This window comes from Pelophylax lessonae (assembly GCF_965119305.1).
Source record: "Pelophylax lessonae genome assembly, chromosome: 5".
NCBI classification, from domain to species: Eukaryota; Metazoa; Chordata; class Amphibia; order Anura; family Ranidae; genus Pelophylax; species Pelophylax lessonae.
The window spans coordinates 86,341,938-86,363,121 of record NC_138772.1 but is presented as its reverse complement, the minus strand read 5'-3'; the positions used below and the strand labels follow the sequence as shown (position 1 = coordinate 86,363,121).

Sequence of the window (21,184 nt, the reverse complement as noted above, 5' to 3'; positions counted from 1 at the left end):
ACTGATGCCAATAGAACCTCATTCCTCTTGCCGAGGTCAGCGATAGGGCCTCATTCCTCCCATTGTAGCCAATGATAGGGCCTGATTCAACCCACTAAAGTCAATGGAACATCATTCCTCCCATTGACAGCAAGGATCTCCCAATGATGCAAGTGATGAAGCCTCATTCAACCCACTGACACCAAAGATGGAGCCTCGCTCCTCCCATTGAAGCTAGTGATGAAGCCTCATTACTCTCACTGACACCAATGATGGGGCCATTATTCCTTCTCCTACTGATGAGGACATTTCTTTTTCCTCCCATTAGTGAGGTCTCCTCTCCAGGACCTCAGAGCCGGGAGTAGAGTTCTCCTCCGGAGCGAAGGCATCGCAGGAATGAGAGTTGGGCTGTGGGTCAGTGTCTCCGCACAACCCTCTCCCTCCCCCAGGGGTCGCCCTTTCCCCCTATCACTATAGGATACAATACGAGACCGCTGACACCGCACCGGTCACCAGCCTTCCACACAGCACTACGCAGGCAGCCAAGCGCCAGGCGTCACGTGGCGTAGCTGGCAGGGATTGGCGGAGCTCAGACAGCTCAGAGCCAGCCAGCATAGAGCGCCGATGACACCCCTCTGAAGGGCGGGGCCGTAGGCGGTGATGCGCCAGTTGGGAAGGCGGGTCTGTAGGGCGGTAAGGCGCCGCAGGGGGGCGTGGCGGTATCTGTGACGCGGCGGTCGGGGGCGGGCTGCCTGTAGTCTGAGGCGGCTGCGTGTGTTGACTTCCTCATAGTGGTCAGTGTGGCGGGTGACCGCAGTCTGTGTCCGCGGGGAGCTTTCTAGGAGTCCGGCTTCCTCCGGGGCCGCTGGCTGAGCAGGCGGTAAGTGAGCGGGAAGAGGGGAAGGAGGGAAGGAGGGGGTGACGCTGAACTCTGTGTTGTGGTGAAGGGGAGAAGTTCCCGGGAAGGAGGAGAGACAATGCGGACACATTCCCCTCATACCTGTCACACTTCCTGTGTGCCGGACTGTCTGCCCCCGCCCTGTCACACCTGTCACCGCCACAGCGCCCCCTACTGGACTCCCCTCTGGCTGGGGCAGTGCTGTACCCCATACACCGGTCCATTCCTCTCCCTGTCAGTGTGATCTCCGGGTATTCCTCACTCTGTGTGGGATCTGTCCTCCATACCGGAGCTCAGGAGAGGTGACCCCCCCCTCCCCCCTCCTCTGCAGGGGGCTGATCATACAGGTACAGGATGAACTCTTATTTATTTCCCTCTGGATGGGAAGAGAGAACCCCTCCCCCCTAACAGTTTATTATTATTATTATTATTATTGCTGTTTGTGTAACTTTAAGGAATTTTCTTCACTTCCTGTCCATGAGAAGCAACTGGAAGTCAGAGGAAATCTCCCAGAGGGGGTCACTCCCACCAGAGAGCTGCACTGGACACATGTCTGCCGGCTAGATGGAACCTTCTTTTTGGGTTGAACTTTATTAACCCCTTCTTGTCTGCCAGCGCTCATTTAACTAGGACTCGGGGGCGGGAGGGATCAGCGATCACATGATCTGGATCCGGTCCCGCTGGTTGCTGCTGACCTGTGGTCAAGAGCTGTCTGTGGGAAGGATTGGTGATGCTGTGAGCACTCATGGGAGTCACATGATCCGTTCCCGCCAGCTGCTGACCTGTGGTCCCGGACCAAGATCTGTCTGTGGGAAGGATTGGTGATGCTGCGAGCACTCTCATGGGAGTCACATGATCCAGTCCCGCCAGCTGCTGACCTGTGGTCTCGGACCAAGATCTGTCTGTGGGAAGGATTGGTGATGCTGTGAGCACTCTCATGGGAGTCACATGATCCAGTCCTGCCAGCTGCTTTTCTGTGGTCCCGGTGTTCCGTGAGAATTACCTACCCCTCGTCACTTCCGGCCAGGAATAGCTGAGCAGCGCAGCAGTGCGCATGCTCACAGGGCCGGATACCTAAAGGGACAACAGAGGAGCAGACTAGTGCGCATGCACACTAGTATGGAAATAGCACAGTGTACCGTTGAAAAAACCTACCCACGCGGCGGTTAAATAAAACAGCTGGGCTGCAATACGAATCATCTCCGCTCGTGTGCCTGTCACTTCCCTGATCTCGGCAAGTAAATATAAAAGTGGCTGGCGTCTCCGTGATTTATGTTTACATACACCCGCCGCCGCTTTTATATTTAGTTGCCGAGATCAGGGAAGTGACAGGGACACGAGCGGAGATGATTCGTATTGCAGCCCCGCTGTTTTAATGTAAGCGCTGCATTACATACAGTGCCGTGAACCGGAAGTGACGAGGGGTAGGTTTTTCTCACGGGTAGGTAATTCTCACGGAACACCGGACCAAGATCTGTCAGTGGGAAGGATTGGTGATCATGTGATCACCCTCACGGGGGTCACATGATCAGGAAAAAAATCAGAGTGTGAATCTCTCTAATGGGAACAAAGACAGCAATACCCTGACATAGATTCTAAACCTCCTCTGCTCTATATAAAATAAGTATTGTCCTTGAATATCTGCCCGTCCGGCCCCAGGCGTCTCCCCTCCCGCTGCCCGTCCGGCCCCAGGCATCTCCCCTCCCGCTGCCCGTCCGGCCCCAGGCATCTCCCCTCCCGCTGCCCGTCCGGCCCCAGGCATCTCCCCTCCCGCTGCCCGTCCGGCCCCAGGCGTCTCCCCTGTCCCAGATACTGCTGACTACATTGCACAGCCGCTTGTCAGCATCTTCTCCGCCAGATCCACGCATGCGTTGTTCATTCCTATTTGTTCCTATAGATAGTCCTGAGTACATGACTTGGATGTTGGTGACAAGGAGGTGCCTCCTGTGATTGGCATCATTTATGCTGACAATGAGTGTTCTGAAGAAAGTTGAAGGCTGCAGCGAATGTCAGAGTTATCTGTTGTCAGCTTTTTCTGTGTAGGCGAGCTCAGGCTTTTTGTGTGTTTTTTATTTTTTTGTGAAGTAACCAAGACTTGCAATCAAGACAGAAAAATCATAACTGAGCACCTGGCTATTTCTCTGTAGATTCCGATCCTATAAAGGTTTGGATCCAGAAATGTTGATTGTGGAGCCCCATTTATAGTCTCACAAAATTGAAAGCCCAACTCTGTGCAAAATCATTTTTTTCCCACACCCCTCTATCTCATCCCCTACTAAGCCATCCTTGCAGGTGTTAGGTTTTCCTTACCTGCTGAAATCAGTTCTGCTCACCTGAGTGCCCTCCCCATCCAGGTCTGTCACTGATGCCCATTCTGCCTGAGGAGACCGCTAGTTCAGTGCCCACTTCACTTGTGACTCGTCTTCTTCATTCCCCTCAGTCTGATGTGTCGGCCCTCTTTTGGATCTAGAAAGGGCCCCCTCACTGACCTGCCATGTCTGCCTGAGGAGACCTCTAGTCCAGTGCCGACCCATCCTGTTCACTCCCCTCAGTCTGTTGTCGCCCCTCTTCTGGGTTTAGATAGGACCCCCTCAATGGCCAACCATGTCTGCCTGCATGACCTGAACAACCGGAAGACTGAACTATCTGTGAAATAGAGAGAAGGGCTCAGCACTGGATCATCACATGACCATAGCCTAAGGGAAGTGAAAACCAGGGATTTAGAAATGTTATTTTTTTTTCCCATAGAGAAAGGGGGGGGGGGGGGAATCTGTTACCTCAGAGTTGGGCTTTAAGATAGTTTGTGTCAGGTGATGAGTTTATGTACAGAATCGGCCTCCTTCCTACACCACAAGACTCTGTAACCTCTCCTCTGCAAATACAGACTTCCTGAAAGTCTATGTATGTAGAATGATTCTATCTTCTGCTCTGTAATATTATATACTGATATGCATTAATGAGATTTGAGTATATAATAATATTTCTAAAATAATGGTAGCCATGCGCCATTAGCTCCTGCGGCTGTCAATCAAAATCAGCCAATCAGGAGATGGGGGGGGGGGGGGGGCAGGGCCAAATCACAGCTCTGTGTCTGAATGGACACACAAAGCTGCAGCTCGGCTCGGGTGCCCCCATAGCAAGCTTGCTGTGGGGGCACTCGGCAGGAGGGAGGGGCCAGGAGCAGCAAAGAAGGACATGAAAAGAGGAGGATCTGGGCTGCCCTGCGCAAAACCAACTGCACAGAGGAGGCAAGTATAACATTTTTTTTTTTTTTTTTTAAAAACGAGACTTTGCAATCACTTTAATTTTCAGTCTGTCGGGTATAGGAAGATTTTTGGTGCTCCTGGTTGCCCTGGTGAAGTATTATTCTAGGTTTGGCCAGGCTTTCTGTATAGATGTTGGGTCCTCATTGCTGTGATGGAGGTCTTATAGTCACCTCTACTTGTATTTCGGATCTGAGAAGGGATACTTCCACACTAGACTTGAGAAGAGAATGTAGTGAGGTGGCTATTGTTGGACAGTATTTTGGTCTATTTATAAACATTCCAACCCATTAGGCTACATTCACACCTGAGCGTAGCGTTTTTCGCGCGTTTTTTACCGCAATTTTTGCGGCGTTTTTTACCGCGATTTTACCGCGATTTTTGTGCAGGCGTTTTTAGATTGAATAGAGATCAATGGAAAACGCCTGTAATCTGCCCAAAAAGAAGCTCATGTACTTTTTTGAGCGTTGGGCGTTTTGTATACAGCGTCAAAACGCTCAGATGTGAACAGGGGCCATTGAAATGAATAGGATTTGTCTTGTTGGGCGTTTTGAGAGCTGATCCTAGAGCAGAAAAACGCCCCAAAAACGCCCCAAAACGCCTACATGTGAACGGAGCCTTAATGTACGGCTGCTGATTGGAGGGGGGGGGGGGTATTGTCTTTAAATCTCTTGTGTATCACAGATTACCAATCTCAGATAAAACCCCTGGGGTCACAGCCGATTGCTGACCATATGCGGTAGAAACTGTCTGATTCCTACTGTACTGTATGGTCCAAAATTCAGGCTGTGGGTGTCGCTAGCACTAAAAATTCTGTTCTGTCACTGAATTCAATCATTTGCGGTCACTCTTTGGGTATTCTGACAGCTGCGGGAACATAGCTGCCAGAATACATTAGCAGCAGGGGAGATTCTTCTATTTACACTGTTTAGGGTGGATTTTGGGGAATCCTCTCCTGAAGACTCCTGGGATGTATGACATCATTCGCCTAAACCAGGAAGTAACTGAACAAATGTAAAAAAGATCTTTGTGTTCATCCTGCAATCAGGACTCTGATGGTCACACTTGTCTGAATGGACTAACTTCTGGTAAAGCTGTTTTCATACTCCTGAAATCAGTGCAACTTTTTTCTTGCTGTATAAATGTATTCAAAATCTATTAACGAGCCCTTATATTATATGAATGCGGTAGACTAGATTTGCCTAGTTATACAATACCATATATAGTGTGTGTTATGCCAAGCAAGTTTTGCTACCTTATTGTCTGCCTTTTGCATAACATCTTTAGAACATTCTCTCTGTGGCTTTTAGGCTTTGCTGTTGTGTTTTTTTCTTCTCTTGTACAGGCAGTCCCCGGGTTACAAACATCCGACTTACAATTGACTCCTACTTACAAACCGAGGGAGACCACACGACGTGAGAGGAAACAAAGGGGAGAAACCACAAGCGCTCTTCTAAGTGTAGCAGTTAACCATTTTAATACCGTAAAAACACTTTCTTACTCACAAGAGTAGTGTAAAAACAATCATTGGATGATGAGATGGTCCTGGGCATCTGCATCGGGGGGGGGGGGTCCCTCTTGATGTGGTCTCAGCTGTATCTGGGGGTAGGGGCCTGCCAGTGTGCTGACGGGAGACTTCTCTGGTCCTCAGTTCACCGGGGCTCGTCCGTCCGAGGACCGTGACGTCACTTCCTGGATTCGGGACTGCAGACTAACGGTGACGCGTTGCGGAGCACGCACTCCTTCTTCAGGCCATCTGACGAAGTGAGAGGAAATCTACCTCTAGGAAGGGAAATTCACTCCTGTAACTTAGAGTTATCATGGGAAAAAGATGTCTTCACTGAAGCTTTGTCAACGATCATTGTTTCCACAACAACCCAAAATTTTTCCAAATGCAATTGTCACAAGGACAGAAAGTGAGGTGAAATCTCCTGAACAGGGGTACAGACAGCAAAACACATCTTACAGGGGTGTTAACCCTTCCCTATGCTATCCAAAACACTTAAAAATTTTTTTTTTTGGCTGGAGCTACACCTAATAAATGTACCTGTTCCGACTTACAAATTCAAGAACAAACCTCCAGACCCTCTCTTGTTTGTAACCCGGGGCCCGCCTGTATATCGCTTACTGCGTCATTACCTTTCTTTAGTTTGGTAAAAGTCATCTTCGCAGCAGTGTCTCTTGCAAGAACATCCTGTCACTCGCTTAGGTTCTAGGAGTATTTTTGAAGCGATTTCTGCTAGCTAGCATGCCAAGTTATTGTACTTGAGAATGATTTCTTTATAGACCATCTGTTCGAGAAAAATTGCAGTACATGGCTTGCTGAGCGAGACTGTTCATACACATATGCAGTGTACTTATTGTATAGAAGGCTATTGAAATGTAGCATGTTAGCTGGGCAGCGCTTATTTGTCTAAATTAATTAGTAGATAATCCTTAATACAGAACTTGCAAGTAGCTGTATGGGACAAGCTGCATTACTGATATAATACTTAATAAATAGGATGAAAGGATGAAAGGATTTTGCATGTTTCTCACTCGGGGTATGTTGGCTGCTTTGTGATTCCATTCCAAGGTTGATTTTGCTATCCTCTTGTGTCAAAGGGGCTTATGAGGCATTAATGCTGTTAACTATGTAGAATCTGGAAGAGCTGCAATTTTGCAGTGTGTGTCACGAGGCAGGTATCTATCCTGTAGTGGGGCTAAGTTGGAATAACAGTGAGAATTCCTGACCCGCGGTGCTTTGTGATGTGGAATGTTGTTCCGACAAGCAGTATATAGATCAGCATAGGGAGCTGTATGAAGCAACATGTGGTGAGAGGAAGGTGCAGTCATTTGTGTTTGGTTCAGTTGCTTGGGAGTGTATTTCTTTTTCATTGTCAAAATGATTAACGCTTTCTATGCTGATAAGAACTTATATCTGCAACGAGAACATGACATTTTGGTTTGTGCATGCCAGGTTTTCTTCTTTTCCAGTATATAAGCTCACTCATGTCTTTGTCATAAAGCAAACACGTATTTGGTTTATGCCATCCGATTTGTCATAATCCATGGTATGTGCTTATGAGTGCATGTTTTTTTCCAACACTGAATGGAAATATATTGTTCTAGTTATGTGTCACAGGCAGGGGCGGACATGCCATTTTAACAGATTGGACAAGGGCTCCCTGTGCCTTAAAGAATGTTACCCCAACATTTTTTTTATTCCTGATATGTGGCTGCAGTACCATGAAGTATGAAACTACCCTGTTCTTTGTATTGCTTGCTTTGTGTGAAATTCTTGGTGCTCCTGCCAGTCCCTCTACTTTCCTATTAAAAACCGACCACACTAAGCAGGAGAACGCATCATGGTCAGTTTTCTAGCTATGCTGCAAACTCAGTGCTGTTGCTTCTCCTCCCCCAAGCTCTTATGCAGCTGAGAACAGAGGGAATGTGATCACTTATAACAATAATTAAAAAAAAAAAAAAGAGGGGGGAGGCATTTGAAATGTTTTTTTTTTCTTTTTAATATCTACACACAAAAATATTTTGCCATTAATTTCTATTTTAACTGCTTCAGCTCCGGAAAGTTTACCCCCTCCTTAATGACCAGACAATTTTTTGCGATTCGGCACTGCGTTATTTTGACTGACAATTTGTTTGGTTGTGCGACACTGTAACCAAATATTTCTTTCAGATACTTGTATAGCGCTGTCAATTTACGCAGCACTTTACATATACGTTGTACATTCGTATCAGTCCCTACCCTCAAGGAGCTTACAATCTAAGGTCTCTTAGGGCTCTTTCACACGGGTGTTCCGTATGTCAGTTTTTCATCCCATCCGTTTGCGGATGAAAAACGGACATAATGTATCTCTATGTAAATACGGATGTCATCGGATGATCATCCTCTGACATCCGTTTTTTGTCAGTTCAGTTCAGTTTTTTTGAACGGAGGAGAACCCTATTTTTTCTTCCTTTCAAAAAACGGAACGGAAGCAAAAACGGATGTCAGTGGTGTCATCCGCAGACATCCGTATTTACATAGACATGCATTATGTCAGTTTTTCATACGCAAAAAAAAAAGGACCTGATCGGGCAAAAAAAAAGGAACGCCCGTGTGAAAGAGCCCTAACTCATATTCATACATACACAAAACTAGGGCCAATTTAGACAGGAGCCAATTAACCTACCAGCATGTCTTTGGAGTGTGGGAGGAAACCCACGCAGGCACAGGGAGAACATGCAAACTCCAGGCAGGTAGTGTTGTGGTTGGGATTCGAACCAGCAACCCTTTTGCTGCTAGGTGAAAGTACTAACCACTACACCACTGTGCCGCCCAAATAGTTTCTTTTAGTGGTATTTGATCACCAAATACCAAAAAGACCGACAATTTTGAAAAAAAAAATAATAAATATATATATATATATATATATTTTTTTACTTTCTGCTATGAAACATATCCAATAAAAAAATCAAATCTTTATCGATTTTAGGCGAATTTCTATTCTGCTACATTTTTTTTGGTTAAAAATAAATCTCAATAAGCATATATTGATTGGCTTCCACAGAAGTTATAGCATCTGCAAACTATGGGGATATTTTTATAAATTTTTTTTTTTTTTTTTTTTTACTACTAATAGCGGCGATCAGAGACTTTTTAGCGGGACTGCAACCTTGCAGTGTACGAATTGGATACTAAGTGACACTTTTGATACTTTTTTGGGGACCAGTGACACCAATACAGTGATTAGTGCTAAAAAATGTGCACTGTCATGGTACTAGTGACACTGGCAGGGAAGGGATTAACATCAGGGGCGATCAAAGGGTTAAATTTGTTCCCTTGGCAGAAACACAGGATCTCTGTCTTCCCTACTAACAGAACGGTGATCTACCTTGTGTACATGGGCAGATTGCAGTTCTGCCTCTGTTGGGAACGATCGAGGGGCCCGGTGGTCCCACGTACCTGTGCGTGATTTTGCACAGACGAGCCGCCGCCCCGCTGTGTATATATACGTGGGGCGGTCGGCAAGAGGTTAAACTGAATGGGTTGTTTTACAAGGTGAGGGTTTACATAGACCATTTTTATGCTGGATTTTGGTCAAACAAGTGCTGGGACCCCGTTTTGTTGCCATTATCGCCTGGACTTTTCTTACTTGTAGGTCAGGTGTAAAGCAGGGGCCATTGTTCATGATGCCCTATGGCCCCGTTCACACCTTCTTCTGCTTTTCTAATTTTAATGGCCCCTGTTCACATATGAGTGTTCTGTCGTTTTTAAGAATGAACTTCTTTTTGGCAGATTGGAGGCAGACTGGGCCCTTTTAGACTTCCATGGGAGCGCCTGAAAATGTGCGACATGAGCGTTTTATAAACCTTTTGTTATGCATTTTTTGCTTAACCACTTCCGCCCCGCGCTATAGCCGAAGTACGGCTATAGCGCGGACTCGAATTTCCGGGAGGCCGTCTTTAAATGGCCTCCCAGTGACAGGCTCCCCACGCGCTCCCGCGAGCGCGCATCGGGGAAAATCTGTGTCGGCCGTGTCCCTTGGACACAGCCAATCACAGATCGTGGTAAATGGCCAATCACAGCGGCCATTTACCACGTGATCGGCCCATGCAATGAGAGATGATCTCATATGTAAACATATGAGATCATCTCTCATCGCCAGCTCTCCTTCCTCACACGGAGACTGCAGTGTGAGGAAGAGGAGAGCAGATCACCGGTAAGGGGACACAAAGGAATGTAATCGGGGCACTGATCACCAGTGCCCTGAATACAGAAGAGGAATACAGAAGAGGGGAAAAAAAATGCCACAACTGCCCACAATGCCCCCCATCAGTGCCCATAGTGCTGCCAGTCAGTGCCCATCAGTGCCTGCTCATCTAGGCACTGATGGGCACTGACTAGCAGCACTATGGGCACTGATGGTGCTGCCCATCAGTGCCACCTATCAGTGCCCAGCAATGCCGCCTATCAGTGCTCATCAGTGCCGCCTATCAGTGCGGCATATTAGTACCTTCTCATCAGTGCCCATAAGTGCCACCTCATCAGTGCCCATCAGTGCAGCCTATCAGCGCACATCAGTGAAGGAGAAAAATTAATTTATTTTTAAAATTTACTCACAGAAAATAAGAAAAACCTTTTTTTTTCTTTTTTGTTGTAAGAAATAAAAAAGCCAGAGGTGATTAAATACCACCAAAAGCAAGCTCTATTTGTGTGAAAAAAATGATAAAAATTTCATATGGGTACAGTGTAGCATGACCGCGCAATTGTCCTTCAAAAATGTGAGAGTGCTGAAAGCTGAAAATTGGCCTGGGCAGGAAGGGGGTATAAGTGCCCAGTAGGCAAGTGGTTAAACAGCAGGTTTCCACCCCAAAACTCCTCCAACTCTCCTCCCACTAATGTTTTTTTCTGTTGCCTAAATAAAAATGCCTGAAGTTCTAAAATGCTTGTAATACGCTTATAAAAAGCTCTAAAACCTTCAAATAAACACGCCTGAAAGTCCCTCTGCTCAGTGTGAATGCAGTCTGTGCTCCTGTTTTGTTCTGTACATGTGGTATCTAGCAGCCAGGATCTAACTCCCTTCTTTACCAGCTAGAGACACACAGAATTCTTCTAGAAATTTCCTATTGACAGTCTGTCTGACCACCAGAGAATTTTGAATATCACATTGGGGTTGATTTTCTAAAACTTGAGTGCAAAATCTGGTGCAGCTGTGCATTACAACCAATCGGCTTCCAGTTTTTGTTAAAGCTGAATTGAACAAGCTGAAGTTAGACGCTAATTGGCTACCATGCACAGCTACTCCAGTTTTAGTAAGGCTCCGTTCACATTAGGGCTGCAACTAACGATTATTTTCATAATCGATTAGTTGGCCGATTTATTATTTCGATTAATCGACTAATCGGATAAAAACCTAAAAAAAAAAAAGAAAAAAAAAGGTTAGTGTGTAATTTTAGTTAATATTCTTGAATATCTATATGCAGTGGTAAATATAAATATTCAGCTATATAGTTGGATATTTAATCCACTCTGAGACAGATATATGTATTATTAGAGGTTTAAATGTTACAGTATACATAGACTCAGAGATCAATATTTTTAAAAGACCTAAAACACTGTTTTGCTAATTTTCAGACTGGATTGGTATACAATATTCATGACAGACTCCCTTATTAATAGACAGGTAGTTTGATACAAGCTCCCTGCACCTGCTGTCACTTATGCTGGCCATACACAAACTACATTTTTTTAGAAAATTCTAAAAAACATTCATCCGATTTTTCTAACCATTAGTGAGGGTCTATTCGGTGTTCGTTGTTAACCACAGTGACAGGAAAATTTGAAGGAGGAGGAGAATAGAAAACTTCTCGATCGAATCTTCAAATATTGTATGTGGTTTTTGCTCAGAAGTTATATTCATTTTAAAATTGAATGTTGAAAGCAAGTGGAATTTTCAAACAACACTTGTCCATTGAATGAATATACAAATAATATTTGTACAAATATAGATGCAAATATTTTTGTACAAAAATCAAATACATGTATGGGCAGCAGAGGACATTTAGTAGCAGCAGCATGCTTTTTTTTATCATCACCTGTCATGATGGGGTTAAAAAAAAAAAAATAGCATTTTATAGTAAAAAAAAAAACGGCAGATATCGCTACTGTAATATAATTTCTAAGGTGAAACAAGTATTATATCTTGTATCATGTGTATGTATATAAAAAATTTTCCCAGAAGTCGGATATGCAGGATATTGTAACTGGGAGTGGAGGGGGAAAATAACATTTTTATATTAAAGTAGTACTAAAAGCTGAGACTGTTTTTTTCATGGATATAATAATTTTGAATATAATGCACAATACTAGTAAACTTTTACTTTAAACGTAATTGTAATGGCCTATATCACCTCCTAGTCTATCGGCCTCCACCTTCTCTGGGTTCAGATGCTCATCTTCCCTGCACAGAGCCCTTAAAGTGATTGTAAACTTTTTTCTTTTTTTTTTTTTCTTTTTAACAATCTTGTCATACTTACCCTCTCTGTGTAATGATTTTGCACAGAGCAGCACTGATTCTCCTCTTCTGCCCTTAACACCCCCCCCCCCCCCCCCCACAGCACTTCTGGCTCCTCCTGCCTTCAAAGTGCCCCTATAGGAAGCAGCAAAGTATAGTACTGTATAGACTGAGTGTCCCTATAGCAAGGTAAAAAAAACCCTCTGCCTTTAGAATCACTTGGTTCCTTCTCTTGCCCAGGACTACATTTCCCATGAGGCATTGCTCCTCACACATACACAAGTTCTCTGCCATCTACATACATGTATGGGTGGTGTACTGAGCTGTATGTGCGTTGCACTGTATTTTCTGATATGTAAACAAACAATGCATTCTGTATGCAGGACAACTAATCGGCTGACCGATTAATCGATTACGAAAATAGTTGACAACTATTTTCATAATCGATTAGTTGTCGATTAATCGATTAGTTGTTTCAGCCCTAGTTCACATCTAGGCGTTTTGGGGCGTTTTTCTGCTCTAGGATCAGCTCTCAAAACGCCCAACAAGACAAATCCTATTCATTTCAATGGCCCCTGTTCACATCTGAGCGTTTTGACGCTGTATACAAAACGCCCAACGCTCAAAAAAGTACATGAGCTTCTTTTTGGGCAGATTACAGGCGTTTTCCATTGATCTCTATTCAATCTAAAAACGCCTGCACAAAAATCGCGGTAAAATCGCGGTAAAAAACGCCGTAAAAAACGCGCGAAAAACGCTACGCTCAGGTGTGAATGTAGCCTAAATCAACCCCATAATCTACTCTTCTGTGTAAGTCTGTTTATCCATCTAGCTACAGTATCGATCTACCTATATCTATGCAGAGATATACAATTTTGTTTTTGTGCACCAGTTAAATGTGGCTCCCAGGAACCCTTGTAGAAGGGGCCTTTGTTGGTTTTGTTTGCCACTCTTAAACTGGAAGTAAAGTCAAAACCTAATCAACGCTAAAGCTACTTTATGCCACATTCTAAGCCTAAACTATCTAGCCCTGTAAAGCAAAAATCGCTATACATACCTGTTCTGTAGCCGGTCTGGTCTCCAGTGGTGGCTGCTGTGCAGGAGAAAACAGACAACTGCTGTGAAATGCCTGGGAAGTGACATCACCCATAGAGTTACTATGGGGCTTCTGTTGCCTGCTGCCTCTCCTGCACACGGATTCCACAAACTAAAGCCGCCGCCGCTGATAGTGCAGCCTGGGACCGACTGGCTGAACAGGTAAGCAATTTTTGCTTTACAGGTAGATGGATTAGGCTTAGAATATGGCTGATTGTAGGTTTAGAGTTTAGTTAAGTTTTGACTTTACTTCCACTTTAGGAGGGGTGTAAACCAAAATTTAAACCAGCCATAGACGGGTTGAAATTTTGTCTTTTCTGAAGTTCTATCTATCTATGAGCAGGCTGATTGTACTGAAGTTGATCTAGTGATCAGCAGGAGCAGCCTGTCCCTTTTTTTTTTTTTTTTTTGTGCAATTACTGCCGCAGGCAATAGCTGGCGCAACTATTCATTGTATTCTGACAGCTGGGAAATCTCCCTCTGTCAGAATACAATAGCGCATCGAGAGGGATTCCCCCATCAATGCTGAATGTGATGTGGTTGAAGGAAAGAGAAAATTGCATAATCTATGGCTTGTCTTATCCTTCTATGATTGGGTAGGTTGTCACACAATCTCTTGGCTTTCTTTATTTTATATTATAGAGGATGCAAAAAGGGAAGTGGGGAACCGTGAAAACCCAAGTTGGGTGAAATCAAAGCCAAGAATTATGGCAAGGAGATCTATTCAGCTGAGTCATTAGAAGGTTCCCCATTTCATCATCTCCATCTAGAACAGCAATTTTGGATGAAATGACCTTTAAAATCAGGAAGGTCAGGGTACAAATAAGGATATCTAGATTTAATAATAACCGAGTCTTATTCTTTCTATCCATGATAAAGGTGCCAGAAAAAAATGTTTCTGTGCTATTGGAGACAATGACACCTTGCCTATTCAAGAGAATGATGGCACATTATGCAAAGTCCACACTCCATTTGCGTAATATTGACTTCTCCAGCACTTCACTCTAATGCTTATTCCTCTTTTGCATATCTGCCACAAAAATGTTTGGCATTCCCTGAAGTTGGTGTTTGGAGAGAGCGGTGATGTCCCTCCCTCCAACAAATAACTGTGCTTGTTCCCAGTTATTGGCTGCTAAGCCTAAGCACTGCATAATGGAAGAGGTTGCATGCTCCCCCCATAAGTGGAGGTTCTAGGTATTGTGTTTTGTCAGGTAGGAAGGAAGAAGTGTTCGAGGTCAGTCAGTATAAAGTAGTCAAAATATGGGCTTTACACTTACACTGCCACCTAATACACCAGCAACTGGGAACTAAGGAGACCAGTTTCTGGAAGTTTGACCGAGGAATGATGTCCAATTCTTGCCCAGTTTAGGGCTCTAAATGTTCAACAGTCCTGGATCTTCTTCTTCAATTTTTCTGTTTCAAGATGTGCCAGATATTTTCAATTGGTGAAAGGACTGGACTGCAGGCGGGCCAGTTAAGCATCCGGACTCTTCTACTATTAAAACATACTTTTGCCAGGAGCCGATCTGATATAGGTACAAATCATATTTTTTCTATGGCACAGGGACCCTTATTGTTATATTACAGGCAGGGGGGTGGCAGGATTTTATATAAGTGGCTTAACAACTATTTTAAGCAAGTTCACAGTAAAGATAATTTCTGTGTTCAGTCAACCTGTGTCCATTTTCTCTGGTATTTACACCAACAATTGTTGCCAGGTGTGCCAGTGGGGGTGAGTCTGTTCTTGGGGTTGAAAAGGCAGAGTAAGGAATCCACAATATTAAAGCGACTCCTGGGGGGTAGCGCTACACAAGCTTTTACATTCTCTTGTAGGTAGGTTTATTGGGATATACAAAGTGCCTAGGCAGGGCAGCACCCTTGTCTGCTGTGGGCTCAGCGAAACTTGTATGCCAAGTCTTGAAATCTTGAAATGGCTGTCTTGCATTTTTCTGCTCAGATTCGCATTTCAAATATTAGCAGCCATATACATTTAGTTACTGAGGCATGAAGCTACAGGAGGGGGATGTCCATAATAAATTTAGAGCCATTCAAGTGTTTCTAAAGGTACCTCATTTTTGTAAAAAAAAAAAAAAAAAAAAAAAAAAAAAAAAACATACTCGCCTGCTCTATGCAATGGTTTTGCGCAGAGCAGCCCCAATCCTCCTCTTCTCCTGGCTCCTCCTTTTCATCCAGTGTCCCTGTAGGATGCCACTTTCTATGGGAGGCACCCGTGTAGGCTTGCTCCCGAGCCCTGCTGCCTGCATCCATAGACAGTGGGTCACAGCCCCACACCCCACTCTCTCATCATGTAGTCTGATTGTTAGAACCCAGCTCTGTCTCGCGTCGCCATGTTCCCTCTGACGTCATTAAGATGCTCGTGGGCAATTCGGGGTTCAGTGGGGCGGGCCTGTCGATGTGCCAAAAGGCACGTCCCCTTCTCCTGTTCTTGAATGAATGGCTATGCCTCCTGGGATATGTTTGCCTAAGGCGCGTGACATGCATGGGGAGGCAGGTCGGACATTAAATAAAGAAAAAAATGCCCTATTCCTGCAGAGGAGGGGTGGGGAGGCTGGATCGTCCTTGGGAGGGTTAAGATGCCCCTTTTTATACTCAATCATCTTGCTGACCTATTGCTAATTAACCTACAGTTATTAGTTGCAAAATGTACTTCAGGCACTTTCTTGTTGGTACCATTGACTTTGCCAGCTTTTTGTTGCATTGGCCCAACTTTTTTGAGATATGTTGCTGCCATCAATTTCAAAAGGAAATTTTTTTAAAGGTATTTCCGTTTTCCGTTTAATCGTTTGATATGTTTTCTATTGTGAATAAAATATGGGTTTATCAGATTTGCAAATCATTACATTCTGTTTTTATGTCGATTTTACACGGTGCCCCAATGTCGTCAGGTGTTGGATCAAGGGGAATGGTCCCTTCGTCCAGAGGTGTTTCATCTCCTGTGTGTCCAGTGGGGGACTTCGGAGGTGGATCTGTTTGCGTCTCATCTCAACAGGAAAGTTCAGAGGTTTGTGGCCAGGTCTCGGGATCCTCTGGCTGACGCCGCAGACGCCCTGGTGGCTCCTTGGAGTCAGTATCCGCCTGATCTATGCCTTCCCTCCACTTGTTCTCGTGCCGAGGTTTCTTCGCCGGGTGGCGATGGAAGGCATTCCAGTCATTCTGGTACGCAGAACTGGTAAAAATGGTCGTGGATCCTCCATGGCGTCTTCTTCTGCGGGAAGATCTACTATCTCAAGGACCGATCTTTCATCCTGCTTTACGGTCGCTGGCTTTAAAGGCTTGGCTGTTGAAAGCAAGGTGTTGAGGGATAGAGGTCTCTCGGATTCGGTGATTTGGATGCGGCTCCCCTGATGGCTCGCCTCTGTGTTGACGGTGGTCCTTCGGGGTGTCTTTTGGCTCAAATGCTGGTCTGCACTGATCTTCCCTCGAAGCCTTTCAGGGCCTCCTTTGGAGGATCCAAACTAACCTGGTCTGGCAAGCCGAGAGTGAGAGGTGGATTACCTCAGTCTGCTAGCTTTGGGCCACGGGGAGTGGTCCCTTCACCCGGAGGTGTTTCATCAGCTGTGTCTCTGATGGGGCACCCCCGAGGTGGATCTGTTGGTGTCTCGGCTCAACATAAAGGTGCAGAGCCTTATGGCTTAGTCAAGGAATCCTCTGACAGAAGCCAGACGCGCTGGTGGTCCCATGTGGTCAGTATCATCTGATCTACGCCTTCACTCCTCTCAAGCTTCAGCCCAGACTCTTACGCAGGATCGAGGCAGAAGGGATTCCGGTCATCTTAGTGGCTCCCGACTGGCTTCGCCGGGCTTGGTACGCCGATCTGGTGTGGCTGGTCATCGACATTCCTTGGAAGCTCCCTCTCAGGGAAGATCTGCTGTCCCAAGGACCGATCTTCCATCCTGCTTTACAGTCACTGGCTTTGACAGCTTGGCTGTTGAACGCCATGTGCTAAAGGATAGAGGTTTCGTCTGAGTCAGTAAATCCTATGTTAAAATCTAGGAAATCTACTTCTAGGAAGACCTACCATCGTATGTGGAAAACGTACATTGCGTAGTGTGAGTCTCTTGGGGTTCATCCTAGCTCCTTCTGGTTGGCTCGGATCTTAACCTTTCCTCAACAGGGGTTTGAACAGAACTTGGCCTTGAGTACCATCAAGGGCCAGGTATCGGCCTTGGTGGTCTTTTTCAAACGACCTTTGGCCACACACTCCCTGATGCGTACTTTTCTTTAGGGTGTCTGACATTTGGTTCCTCCAATGTGGGCTCCATTGCCGCCTTGGGATCCTAATTTGGTGCTTTCAGCTCTACAGAAGCTGCCTTTCGAAAATATTCGGGAGAGTTTCCTGCTTACACTGTCCAAGAAGGTGGCCTTTTTGGTGGCTATCACTTCTGCGCGCAGGGTGTCAGAACTGGCGGCGTTGTCCTGTCCACCTTATTTGGTGATTCACAAGGATAAGGTGGTTCTTTGCCCCTGTCCATCATTCCTTCCTAACGTGATCTCTGACTTGTTCATTTGAATGAAGACATTGTGTTGCCTTCTGTGTCCCAGGCCTAAACATACAAAGGAAATTGCCTTGCATGCCTTGGATTTGGTCCGGGGCAATTGGGGTGTACCTGGCAGCTACAGAGTTTTTCAGGAAGTCAGACTTTCTCTTTGTGCTCACTGATGGACCTCCCAAAGGGTTGTCCGCTTCCTCTGCGAACATTTCCAGATGGATCAGACGGACGATGGTTCAGGCCTGTTCCATCAGGGGTCAGGCTCCTCCTTTCCCTGTCAAGGCGCACTCTACTAGGGCACTTAGTGCCTTCTGGGCCTTCCATCAAGCGTCAGTGACGCAGGTTTGCAAGGCGGCCACCTGATCGTCGGTGCACACTTTTACAAAGTTTTATAAAGTGTATGTGTTGGCATCTGCAGATGCTTCTTTTGTCTGCATGGTTTTGCAGGCTGCTGTTTTAAGAGGACCTGATCCTCTTTGAGGGTGTGTTTATTTTCCGGTGGGCTTCAGTTGTTTTGGTTGAGCTCTTGTTCCCTGATTTGGCTACGGTTAAGCCTTGGGATTTTTTTTACTGTTTTTCGCACCCCTCATGTTTAACACTGCTTTGGGAAGTCCCAATGGTCAAGAATAGCAGGAGCTGAGTGTCTCAATGAACGAAAGAGACAATGTGATATTCGACTTACCATAAAATCCATTTCTCTGATGTTCATTGACAGACACAGCACCTACCCCTCTGTGGAGTTATAATTCTGACACTGCTTGTGAGACTATAGCAGAGAGATGGAGTACACCCCCCTTGGACTGCCCATGGGTGTAGACAGAATTTTTTTTTTCTGCCTAGTGTCTTGCTTCTATAGGGGACAGTATAACCCAATAGTCAAGAATGACGGGCGCAGTGTTCCGTCAATGAACATCATCAGAGAAATGGATTTTACTGTAAATCAAAAATCCCATTATTGCATCAACCTTCCTGTTTTGGCCTTTCTATATCTTGACATTTTGTGAATTACAAAAAATCAGAGCACAGCATCTTTTAATTATGCAAGAGTTCACATTTCTTACTGCAAACACCAGTTCACCACTTCCTTGTTAAATCAAGAAGTATTTACATTTCATCACTAATCTGAAAGCTAAGTAGAATATACTTGAAGTAGATGTAAACTACAGTTACTAATATTAGAAACTTTTTACCTTTTTTTTGTAGTTTCAAAAGTTTCGTCTTTTTAAATATTTAGCAGAACTCCAGCCAAAGATGTCAAGATCAAAATGTATAGCTTTTGCTGCGCTATTCGCCTTTTTATTCCAGACATTTTCTATGGAGTATCTTATTTTTTTTTTTTCTGCTTCTAGATGTCATTATTCTGATGACCAGCGTCATCCCACCCACTTCCACTGAGTCATGGTCATTCTCGACCCACCTCCTCCTGTGACTGAACAGTGAAAGAAGCAGCAGCACAGTGATAATCTCATCCTTCTGTCACTCTGCTCTCTCTTCTTGTCCGCACATGAACTGATTGGTTTCTTGTGCTGCTTCTTCCCCGTCAGACACCTGGCGGCCCTCTAGCTGTTGCAGAACTACAATTTCCATGAACATAAAAGCAAGAGTATGGGACTTTAAATGAGGTTGACTAGACAAGGAAATTTATTATAAAAGTACAATAATACAAAAAACATATGAAGAAGTTTTTTGCAGAAACACATACAGAGATATAGCAACCAGTCATGGTACAATATTATACAAATAATTACAAATAAAATATAAAATACAATATTTTCGGATCATAATCGGATCTCTCTAAAGTAAATAGGTACAATAAAACCTCATGATCTCTGTGTGGACACAAATTGAATATGTCATGATGCATATGACTCTCTGAGTAATCGTAGGCTCAACGCGTTTCATGGACCTCCGTCCAATCATCAGGAGCTTTAATATATGTCTATAAAGTGAAAATATGAATTAAATTGGTGTATGGGTTACATAATGAAATAAATTGGAAGGTATATAGAAGAGGACACTACCTTGTGCAGTGTCAGAATTCGTGAGCTGTCCAGTCTGGGAATGAGGGACCACAGGGGATCCGGAGAGAGCCTGATCCGGGGCTGAGGCGCGGATTATGTCACAGCAAGGAGACAACAGAGGGAGGAAGAAGGGGACCATAGCCAGAACCACTCGAGGGAATCCTGGTGAGTTGCTTGGAATTAAATTGATAAAGGCACGTTGTAAGCCAAAAAGGCGGGGTCTGTAGGTATGTGTAAAAAACATTCAATAAATATACTGGAAAAATTAGATATGCTGAGAGAACCATCTCAGAAACAAAATTGTCTGCAATATTGAACACTATTACTCAAATGATTAGACCCAAAACAAGATAGTGCCAGTAAAGAAAACATTTGGGAAGCCACCAAGGAGAAATGGATGATTAGAAATAACCGAGGCTTGCTAATAAAGCCCATGTACGGAATAATGCCAGTAGAAGAGCCAGTGGAGAGACCACCAAGGAAAGTAAGTTGATGGAAATAACCAGAGCTCGCTGGTGAAGTCCATAACGAAACCCAGTTAAAGGGAAGGTGGAAGGAGGGAAAGGAGGTGAAGGAAGACCAAGAGGGGAGAGAGGGGACACCTCTAATGCAGAGGGAGGGTACCTGTGAGAAAAAGTGAATGAAAAGAAATGTGCCAAAGAAACTCCACAGTAACAAGTGTGCTACTAATTAGCATTGTGAAAAGTGACAAGTGACCCAAGCGTGAGAGAGAAGGTGCCCTGGCGGAGAAAAGAGTACGTCAGGGAAAATTAAAAGGGCTGTGAAGGGAGATAAGTGCGTAACGAAGCCCAATGTGACAAAGATACAATACACTGGAAATCCCAGTTTAATAGGGGTGTGCTAGGGAACAAATGTAGGGAAATTTGGTAATGAGAAATGAAGCTGTGTGCAAGAAGGGTTGTGTTAAATTACCCAATGTTGGTAGCAAATAAGCCTAGAAGAATAAAGTTGGTCCGGTCCCATCCGTGTCCATGGTTGCTGGAGTAATGCCACGCCAGCGCCATGCTGGCGTCAGTCTAAATAGGCGGGCGAGGAGCCTCCCATATCCGGTTAGGTAAACCGGAAGTGAGTCGGCGCAGCCCGCAACTGACGCTAAAAGGTGAAGAGTAACCCTGGTAACGGGACGCACACTGGCCGTCACGCACCAGGTGTACTAGGCATGGCGCCGATGGAGGGCGTGACGCCCCGCCCCCAACCCGGATGCTTGCGCAGAGACAGGCACAGGGGGGAGGCGGCCGGCCGCCCATCGCAGCCCCGGACCAGGAAGTCCGGATCGACTAAGTCCCCCAATCCCGACTGGAGGGAGAAAGCTCAGAATTCTTGGCTAAGAAATGCTGAATTGAACTAATAGATGATGTAAGGTTCCATGACCACCTGTACAATGGGAATTGGACAAAGG

The 21,184-nt window shown here is 45.1% G+C and overlaps 1 protein-coding gene across 5 annotated transcripts in view; it reads left to right on the top strand.

Moving 5' to 3' along the window:
• Positions 1 to 726: 726 nt before the first annotated feature.
• Positions 727 to 21,184, top strand: part of ARHGAP12 (Rho GTPase activating protein 12) — a 238,373-nt gene continuing 217,915 nt past the window's right edge. For all 5 annotated transcript variants that reach the window (XM_082258392.1, XM_082258391.1, XM_082258390.1 and 2 more), the window contains exon 1: positions 727 to 859. The gene's annotated coding sequence lies outside the window, so the exon portion shown is untranslated. The remainder of the gene's footprint in view (positions 860 to 21,184) is intronic.